Consider the following 9603-nt stretch of genomic DNA (forward strand, 5'->3'; position numbering starts at 1 on the left):
ATACTAAAGCTATGTACGTTGGCAATATCGGGGGTTCTGATCCTGCATAAGCGTCGGGATGATAGAAACCTAGATTTTGAAGCAAACATGATTCAATGGGAGTAGTTTTGTGGTTTATACTCTTGTTGTTTGCCAAATGAAAGTGGTAGGCACTGTTTTAATTGGAAATAACAGTGGATTGAGCTTCATTAGATTTCTTAAAGCATTGCCATTCTTGTTTCCCTCACCATATCTATAGAAGGTAGTGCAATGTTTCCTTCAAAGGCATCCACCAGATATTATGATTGTAAGATAATGCAGTGTATCCCACCAAAGGACTGGATGTGGACAACAATTTGAACCAATATAACTGTGAAGATGAACAACTTTACAAAAGTGAGGTATGCCTGATGTCAATTAGATTCCTTGTTCTAGTGAGGCTACCCAATCAAGGCAAAGCATTTAATGTGCTCCTAGAAAATTTTGCTTGCTAAAACAAGTCCAATTATGGTTTGAATTACAAAATCTAGAAGCGTAAATATGGAATTAACATTGAATAATGTACCTCAGGCTATTGCGTATAGAATGGATGGAATGACTACTTGGATTGGTAGAAATAGGTTTTCGTTCTCTGTGAAGTTTGTCTCTCTTGCGAATGTCATCATTAGGTATCAGTTGGTCCTGGAGTTTATACAAGAAAAGACAATGCCATTATCATTACCAAGGAATGACAATTTGACATGTAAAAGGGAGTTCAATGTTTTCAGGAGGAGAAAGAAAGTTATAAGTTCACAAGGATAGAGTTTTCACTGCGATGTATTGCAAGGAATGAGTCCTCTTAGTGACATGTTGCAAGGAACTAGGTAAAGATGCGATACAATGGAAAACACTGAGTGATTACGTGACTCATTGCAAGGAATAGATCATCTTTGCAACCCATCACAAAGAACATAGTCTCATAGCATTACATCACAAGTAAATAAGTCTCTCAGTGACACGTCACAAGGAGCAAGGCTTCTTTGTGACGCATTGCATAGAGCGAGCCTTATTTGCGCTATTAGAAGGATTGTGTCTTCTTGGGGCACATTGTAGCGTAGGAAATTGAAAAGGCTTTACAAGCTTAGGAATTTCTACAGACTATAGGTAACTTGTCACGTTTAGGTAGAGTTTTTGTTGTCTCGTGATCAATACTATTGAAGAGGCTAAGAAACTTTTCGTCGCTGCTATTCAAAGGCTTGTGCTTGGTAGTGGATTAGAATTAGCAATGTCTTGTCATGCTTGTATTTCAACCCCAAAAGCACAGGTTGGTTTGCAAAAACTTCAACTTGTGATTAATCCAGGATTTGGAGGTACGCAGTGCCTTCCTTGCCTTGTAGGGCTTCAAAATGTGGTTGAAATGATGCTGTTGTCGAAATCGATCATGTCAGATGGGGAAAGGGGGCGGTTTCAAGAAACTCGTCCTCATTTTTGGATGCAACAACAACCAACTTGCTTCATACCATCCGTGAGTCCGAGAAGAAAGCTATTGTTGCACACATCAACAGTTGCTTTGAAAATGACCCCACAATGAAGAGATACCTTAAAATCGATTTGTCCAAAAATGATCTCTTTGAGATAACAAATAATGGGGTTCTGTTGTGTAAATTGATCAATTCGGTAGTCCCGAGAACGATTGGTGAACACACTATATATATCAAGAAAAATCTCAACCCATGGGAGATGAACAAAAATCATACTCTATCTCAATTTTGCAAAGGCAATTAGATGCACAATTGTCAATACTGGAACAAAAGATCTAGTTGAAGGAAGGGCTCATCTTTTAATTGGTTTAATATCTCAAAATAGAACTTATTTCCGACTTTGACTTGAACAAAAACACCTGAGCTTGTGGAGTTGGTTGATGATAGTAAGGAAATGGAGGAATCCACAAGTCTAGCCCCTAAGAAGGTTTTGCTACGATGGATGAATTCTCATATTTTTAAAGCAAGTTTCAAGAAAATTGTTTCAATTTTATTTTTATTTTTATTTATTTATTTTTTCAGATCTGAAGGATAGAGAGGCATATGCTTTTCTACTAAATACCCTTGCACCATAGTGATGTAATATTTCCCTCTTGGAGCCCAATCACAAGGTTAGGATGCGTGGCATGTTTAATATGGCTCTTGGAAAGGGCTTCACGTGTGGATGAAGGAAAGATGATGGAGAAGCTATGAGATGAAAACTTTTTGATCCAATTACCAAGAAGTGAATAACCCAAAATACAAGTTCAGCAACCCGCAAAAGAGGATTTGTTTAGTTTATATATGAATCTATTAAGCAAATCATCAATATTTGTATGAATTATCAAAAGGATAAGTTGTGGCACATGTTGCAGAAATTGAGAGTTGTAATGAAGAGTGAAGAGGAGTTGGTTGTAGAGCAAACTTGGATACTTGCAAGTAGTGCTTTACTCAATGTGATGATTTTCCATCTTCCTTCTTTAGTGAAGGTGCAAAGATATCATGTGGAAAACTTATATGAAGGACCTCTTGATGATATATATGCAACTGCAATAAAAAATTTGTGACCCCGAGGGCCCACTGATGTTGTCTCAAAATGATCATGGCTTTGCATAGAGGATGTTTCTCTGCCTTGGGTCGTGTCTTTCTAGGATAATTGCAACATGTATGAAGTGGTTATAGTTGTTAGAGCAGTCCATCACTAAAAGTGCCAAACTTTCCAAAAGTCAAGGAGAGAAAGAAGCCAAAATTCAACTTGGGAATATTAGAGCCAAAGCTAGGCTCTCAAATTTCTAAAGTTTAGAGAATTCCCTGCCAGAGTAATGATTTTGTTTTGAAGCTTATTCGTGGAATCCACTTTCATATTCTCATGTTCATTAAGAATCTCAAGGAAGTAGACTTAGAGAAGGCATTATTAGGTCTTGGGCATAGTTATAGTAGATCCAAATTAAATTTTAATGTCAATAGAATGGATAGCATGATTTTATAGGCAATTAATCTTCTTGATACCTTGAACAAGAACATGAATATCCTCTGCATGAGAATAAGGGAGCGGTACTCGTGGCATTTTCCCGAGCTAGTGAAAACTACCAATGACAACTATATCTATGCAAGAGTAGTAGAATATGTGAAGGGCGAGTCCACTTTGTCAGAGAATGCCTTATCTGAGTTGACAAGTTTAAGATACTGCTGCAAACGTTGCTAGTTCGATTAGTGAAATAGTGGGTGCTCGGTTGATATCTCATGCTGGAAACCTTGCAAATTTTGCACTATGTCCTGCATCAGATTCTTGGTGCCGAGAAGGCTCTTTTCAGGGCACTTAAAACATGTGGAAACACCCCAAAATATGGTCTTAATTTTCAATATTCTTTTATTGTGAAGACCTCTTCTTGAAATAAAGGGCATATAACTTCCCGGATTGATTGCTTCTCTAAAGTGAATACAAATATATTGGGTGAGAAACTTCTAGAGTAGGTTAAGGAAAGGATTGTGTTGGTGCTTGTAGATTATTTGCCTTTCCATCAGTGCAATTCTACATTTCAAGGTTTCTTCAGTCTTTCTATTATTGATATTTGCTCAAGAAACATCTTATTTGACTCTAATATCCATTTGCAGTTGTTACCAATCAGGTCTATGGGATAATCATATTTGTCCAAGGGATTCCAGTTTGTGTCGAGAAAATTTTCAAAAGGCATAACAACGAACTGGTAGTTGGGTTTGATGATAGGCTTGAATCAAGCATCATGGATATTTGTGACAAAAATTTAGATGATATTTATTTTCTTGCAGATTTGGATATGCTGACAAAGAATCTACTGAAACGGCAACCCGAGTACCAAAACTTAAACAAGATGAAAATCATATGCTACAAGAGACGCTTTCAACAAAGCTCATTGATCTTAAGAATCTAGTAGAACAAGTGCTCAAGACACCAGAAGGATACCATGCCTTTAAGAGAAAATCAAAAGACTTGCAATAGCAAAACAATGGATTGAAGAGGGATATAGTCCACCTCAAAGCTTCCAACTCAAGATATGTCTTAAATTGTGACTCATGTATTTCCTTCCATGTAAATATTTTTTGTTGTACTCATGAAAATAGTAAATGTTAAAAGTCATCCAAGAGTCATTTGGAATATGAAAAGTTCTTCGGATTCAAATAGGTCATGGGGAATTTGAAGAGTCATGTGGGAGTTGAAGGGTCACCTCCCCATTTGTATAAACGTTTCCTCATGTCTTTAGCAAAGGGGCTTTTAGCACTTAGGTAGCTATGAAATCTTTTTCTCTTGGTAATTTTAGACTGAGTTTTGGTGAGGCTAAGGAGCTTATCATGAAGATAATATGAGCAACCCACATTCCACTATTGGATTTTGATGGACCTATTGTACATGTACTTGAAGTTGCAACATTATCAATCATAAGCTCTTCTCGACTGTTGTGCACTCATCTAATGGTTGTAATAGCTATTCGATACTCCAACTATTGTGCATGTTTGCTTTCACATGGGTTGTATGTTAGTGAACTAATTCATGGCTTATTGCTCATATGTTTGTTGAATATTTGCTTTTCCATTCCATGGTAACACTAGTAATCTGTTGTGAACAAATTTGCAACTAACCTCTAGTACTTTCTTATTTGTGAATGTTTTCCATTCCATGGTAACACTAGTAATCTGTTGTGAACAAATTTGCAACTAACCTCTAGTACTTTCTTATTTGCGAATGTTTTAGATGGTTTTAGCTAACTAACTCCTGTTGAGATATACTCCTAATTATTCTTTTGTTATATTCTTGTTCCTTGTACTTCAAGTTATCAATTTTGCGTTGATTTCGTCTGCTTTCTCTGGGTATTTCGTACTTGTCATCATGTTAACATCTCTTCACTTGAAAGCCCATAGGAAACAAATATGGTGGCAACCAAGCCCACATAATAGATGAGACTCCCATCCCAAACGATGTGAGATCTAATTTGAGACTTACACCGGGGGATCCCCTTATTATTGGTGGTGCATTTTGCCTCGTCATTAGGTCCATAATATGCTAAATCCAAAAATTCCTTGGTCTCATATTCAATTCCTAAGAATTGATAAAGAAGAGAATTTAAATCATATGGATCTGCTAAGAAATTTGTTTGTTTTGAAGCTATAAATGTAGGAGCATTTTGAAAGGATAAATTATGTAGAATGGGTATGCTAGGAAATTTATTGTTGTAAGATTGTTTTAAAAGGATAAATTATGCATAGTTACCAATAATTTAGAGGCAAGACAATGAAAATATAGGTGTTGTAGTTAAATTTGTACAATGTGTTTTCATTGTATTTTTATAAAATTGCCAAAAAGAACAATTCAAAATATGAGCATGAACATTAATTTTGGTTATGAATGAAAAGTATCGACGTACTTGCTTGTGTTTTTCAAAAACATTGATTGTTTGGTGTATAATGTCAGAAAAGTTGGAATTTCCAGGTTGCAGTCTCAAATAATGGTATATGATTTTATGATACCCATCACAACTAGTTGATTCCCAATGTCCAAATGCTTTTTAGTGAAAATGGAATTCTTAATATGTGTAAGTAGAAACTTATTCTAAAACAATAATGCGATATTTCATAACATATATTTGTGAGTAGTTATTGAAAAATATGGTAAAAAATCTTGTTTACTAGACTTCCTTTTTTATGTTGTTGCATATACAATTTGATGACACAAATACTAGTATTGATTTTACTATTTGCACATATGACTTTTATTTTAGTAAATAATCTGTTTTACTATTTGCACATATGTGGTGATTAAAAATCATATACTACCATAGAAAAAATTATGAATGAATATTGGAAGGAATACTAACCTGAGAGGGAATATATTTTTCATTTTCTCAAAAGAAATCAAACGTTGTGATCTAATAAATACTATTTTGCATTGCTAAAAGTTGGAAGCCATTGAATGATATTATAGTCAAAACATAATTTAACAGAAGTTTAAAGATCTTTTATTAGAAATTAGAAAACTTTTAAGGTTAAAAATGAGTTTCAAAACAAAAAAATACAATAAAAATCAACTTTATAAGAACCAATAGGATTCAAAATGATGTTGTCAACCATGGGGATGATTCACCATTTTTGGAGTAAAAAGGTAAAAAATAAAAATAAAAAAAAACTATTTTTTCAACTCATATTTTCAATTTATCTCCCTACAATTTTCCTCAAAATTTGAGTAAAATCATAGGGAGATAAATTGAAAATACAAGTTGAAAAATTAGTTTTTTAATTTTTCCCTCGAAAACTTGATGATGTAATCTAATCTTATTTTTATTATTCTCACTAAATTTTTATAATATTCCTTAGAAGGTCCATATTTTGAGGTCGAAAATGAGCCTCCTAAGGAAATTATAGAATAATAGTGGAAATAATAAAATATGACTAGATTACATCATCAAACTTTAGAGGAAAAAAAAAAAACAAATTTTCAACTTATCTCCCTTCGGTTTACTCAAATTTCGAGAAGCAATCACGTTTTTCCATGTATTTTTCATTTTTTCGTGTAGCACGGTCCATCGAAAGTATGCAACATGGGTACTCCTTGGATGATGAACCAAATTTTGCATCCAATGAGTACTCCCACTCGAAATTTGAGTAAAACGTTAGGGAAATAAGTTGAAAATACAAGTTGAAATAATAGTTTTATTATTTTATTGTTTTTTAAACTTTTTACTTTACTTCAAAATGGTGAATCATCTCCCATGGTTGACATCATCATTTTGAATCCTATTGGTTCTTATAAAGTTTATTTTGATTGTACATTTTTCTTACGAGGCCCATTTTAGACCTCAAAATTCCCCTAATTAGACTCAAAATTTCTCTAATGAGAATTTAAGCAAAGATGAAAAGATTTGTAACATTGTTAATTTTGTCAATATTTGATAGATTTTTTCCCTAAATTGTTTCATGTCAATAGTGCAACTCAAACCATGATCATTGTTGAACAAAAGGAAACTCGGGGCCACCTTTGGCATCCTTGATGCAAATAATTATGGTCTTCAAGGTTCGAAGTTGAAAATATTGACTGCGTTAGAATTGCAGGTTTTGATTCTTGTGAAGTCAAAACTTACTTTTCAAGAGTAGAAGTGGGTGCAAAGTGGAACCTTTTCCAAAATTTGGTAGGTGCAGTTCTTCATGCAATGGAGGATATCTTCATGAGAAGTGATGCCCATTGTCTAAGTTGTCCAACCCAACAATTTCAATTGTCTGACAACTTTGTGCCAGTGTTAGAGACACCAGTCAAACAAGACGAAAGTTGAGGGCCAAATGCCAGGTTGCTTAGAGTTTATGTCCACAATGGCTTGAATCCCCTATTGGAGTGCCATAGTGGGTACCATTTACTTGATGATAATGGAATGATACATGGGGTTTTTCTCCATCTACCATTGCAAATCCACCGAATAAGACAAAAATTGGTTAAAGGCTTCAACAAGGGGGGCCAATGCATAGGCCATGAGCAAGACTAGGCTAATTGTGTCTTGATAGGGGTGTAATTTAAAGCTTTCAAATGTTCAACTACGATCTTGTGAAGGGCCTTAGGGCACCGACAAAAGAAACACTCAAGGGTGTAGTTCGTCTAACCGAATTTGAAGAGAAAGATTAGATCTATTTGCTACCTTAGGTGCAACAAGGCCTTTCATCTATCCTTTCATCCACACTGGGTTTTCTCATAGATAACATTATCTATCACGTCGCATCAACATGTGGTTTTTTGGGACACAATGTGCCCTATCACATGCCATCGACGAATGTGAATGTAGAATCCCATCGCTATAGGTGGATGAGAATCTAAAATTCGATGCCAAATCCCATGGTTGAGCTTTGAGGCTTGGTACAAGCAACATAAGGAAGGAATGACAAAGTTTGGTTTGATGGTTGTGTAACAATATTGACGGGTGGAATGACTCAAGGGTCCATTGGTGGTAATATCGCACTAGAGGAACACCTTACAACATAATTACTAGGAGTTATGTGTACATTCAATCCATAAATAGAAACTGAAATACAACTATTGAAAAAACTCCACTAATAACATTATAGAAAATGGAAGAAACATACCAAATTCCTGCTCCAAAAAAACTAGTCTAGATTACTTCAACAAAAAAATAACATTAAAAATGTGAAAGATAGCCTTGCTCATAAAATATTACTAAAACCTCCGAACACATCCAAAAAAATCTCATTAAGTTCCAAGAAAAAATCTCCCAAATCCAACCAATTAAAAAATAAAAACTACTCTTTAAACATATATTTTTTATCTTAAACTTTTAAAATAAAAAATGTTTTATTTATTTATTATAATTAATTCTAAAGTGTTCAACAACAACTTCCATGTTCTCTTCTTCTAGAGATGAGCCATTAACTTCCATGTTCTCTTCTTCTAGAGATGAGCCATTAACCTTTCCGTTAACCATACTTAAGTGGAAGTTTACATAACAAACCACCATTCATTGAGATATTAAAGAGAATAATCGGATGAGTGGAACCATGTATAAGATGGCACATGTTCCATGGTACACGTTAATTGACTCAACTGATTGGTTTGAAGGCTGAACGCTATGAATCCACGTTCCCACTTTCAGTTAGAAAGCAATCTTATGAAACTGTGACATGATACAGGTTCAATATATTTAAATTGGTGATTTTTTTTTATAGATTGTTTAGTTGATTTTTCCAAAATCTAATTAAAAATTATAGTTTTAAGTTGTGAAATCTGTATAATCTCAACGATTTAAGAGTTTTCGAAAAACATTAAATTTATTTTTATATTAAAAAATAAAATTTAAATAATAAAAAATTACATTTTCGTTTATCCAAAAAATAAAAAATTACTTCTTATATTATATAAGGAAAACAAATATTTTTATATAATAAAAAATTAACCATATATAATATAATATAATATAAGAAATAGCAAATAACTATATTTGCCATCAACTAAAAGGAGTGAACTCTTCTAAACCCACTCCTCATTGCATATGAAAGAGGCTCCCTAATAATTTGTAGATCCATACAATCTGTATGATAAACTTGTTTATCCAACTCAACTAAAAAATAAATAAATATATAAAATTGGTCTAACCAATTTAATTTAAAATAAATAAAATTGGTCTACCAACCAAGTTTAAAATAAATAAATAAATTCAATCCACTCAACTCAGTTTAAAATAAATAAATAGACTAACTTGATCTGGTTATGTCAACAAGCGGTTCCATGATTTATGACCGAAAGACTTTATAAAATTGAGTAGTTCAATTTATAGATAAAATAATTTGTTTTCAGGATTTATGGCAAAAAGACTTTATAACATTGAGTAGTTCAATTTATAGATGAAATAAATTGTTTTCAGGATTTATGGCTGAAAGACTTTATAAAATTGAGTAGTTCAACTTATAGACAAAATAAATTGTTTTTAGGGGCATTTTAAATTTGATAGAGAATTTTAAAAACTTAAATTTAAATTGTTTAATTTGTATAATTTAAGTGCCCAAATATAATTTAAGATGCTAAATCTATTTATACTTTCAAAAATATATTTTAAAAATAAAAAAATCACATTTTTATTTAAAATTATATTACCAAATT

Source organism: Pinus tabuliformis, chromosome 6, assembly GCF_031772625.1.
Source record: "Pinus tabuliformis cultivar Carrire ecotype Pingquan chromosome 6, CPIR1, whole genome shotgun sequence".
Lineage (NCBI taxonomy): Eukaryota > Viridiplantae > Streptophyta > Pinopsida > Pinales > Pinaceae > Pinus > Pinus tabuliformis.